The sequence below is a fragment of the Triticum aestivum genome, unplaced genomic scaffold (assembly GCF_018294505.1).
Source record: "Triticum aestivum cultivar Chinese Spring unplaced genomic scaffold, IWGSC CS RefSeq v2.1 scaffold289264, whole genome shotgun sequence".
Taxonomy (NCBI): domain Eukaryota; kingdom Viridiplantae; phylum Streptophyta; class Magnoliopsida; order Poales; family Poaceae; genus Triticum; species Triticum aestivum.
In genome coordinates this window covers 1-1279 of record NW_025276809.1, presented here as the reverse complement: position 1 = coordinate 1279, position 1279 = coordinate 1, and the positions used below count along the sequence as shown (strand labels likewise).

The 1279-nt window shown below is 40.7% G+C and overlaps 1 long non-coding RNA gene across 1 annotated transcript; it reads right to left on the bottom strand.

The window, feature by feature from the left end:
• Positions 1–6: 6 nt before the first annotated feature.
• LOC123178356 (uncharacterized) lies at positions 7–1268 on the bottom strand. The gene is made up of 3 exons (XR_006489510.1): positions 891–1268; positions 722–798; positions 7–260 (listed from the first exon to the last, which is right to left on the bottom strand). It is a non-coding gene; the product is annotated as an uncharacterized lncRNA (long non-coding RNA).
• Positions 1269–1279: the final 11 nt, after the last annotated feature.

Here is a 1279-nt window from a genome sequence, read left to right as displayed (position 1 = left end):
CGGCATATCCCATAGATCCAGAATCTAGAATTTTGTTCCTAATCAAGACGAACTGCAAACTAGAAAAATCAGACCTCAAATAGATGCCCACCAATATTTAATTTCTAGGTTCATGTGCGTACAACAACAAAATATGGAGGGGAATAGTACCACTTCATTTGGAAGAATATTATTCAATTTGTTGGCATGGAGTGCCCACCTCAACCTCCTGCTTTAACCTCTATTTTGCACTGATGATGTTTTCTAATTCGTCCTAAATCCTAACATAATGAAAGAGACTAAAATCAAAAGGGATGGATAAACAAGTTAGAGAGCAAACTGTTACTGTAAATCATAAGAAGAAAATAGAATGCAGAGTAACATTCAGACTGAACAAACATAGTAGTTATTGGCTCAAAACATACCAGATGATCTTGAGCATACTAGTGGTACTGTAATATATAGGAGAAACCATGACATAAAATTACTCATGATAAACTTTGGAACAAGGGCGAAAGCACAATTAAAAATCAGATGCACTAGGTGTCGCAATGCAAGACAAAAGATGGTTTACAGTAATTACAGCTTACTCAATAATTACAAATTCCATTTACATGTTAATACACAACATCCAAATATTGTAAGGCATGATACAGGACAAGAAAACAAGACATGCATAGCCTATATTTTCGGAAATTGGTGAAATATTAAATGATAACAAGCATGCCGTACTATCCATTACCTTGACTGTCAAATGTCAATAGCTTAACTCTGCTTTCTTCGTCGTAAGAAGTGATGTTTCTGAGAAGTCTTGTAAACCTGGAAGATGAAAGAAAAAGATCTCTCACAACCTTTCTAAATGCAGTTGTGGCTCTAGTTCTAATACAATCTCTTGCAGAGAAGTCAACTACCTTGACGGCTTGGCCTATTCAAAACAAATGTGTGTAGAGCCATTGCTTCCACCAGTACCCAGCACATGAGGGATGCCAAAATGCTTGTAGTTTCTGCTGAATCCTACCGGAGGTACGCACGTATGAAAGTTATCAAGAAAAGAAAAGAAATCGTAAAGAAGGGAATACGAAAACAGCACCTGGATCTGGAAGGCGCGGCACCTGGATAAGGATGCGGTGGCGGTCAAGTGACGGCAGCGGCGGGCACGTTGACGGCGACCATCCTCCGGAGGTAGTGAGAAGGTTGACGACAACATTTGTAGGCGACCGTTCTTGGTCGACACCCAGTGAATATGGTGGAGGGAGCGGGCGAGAGGCTGGAGGAGGTGCATCCGGCGGTGAGAGATCTG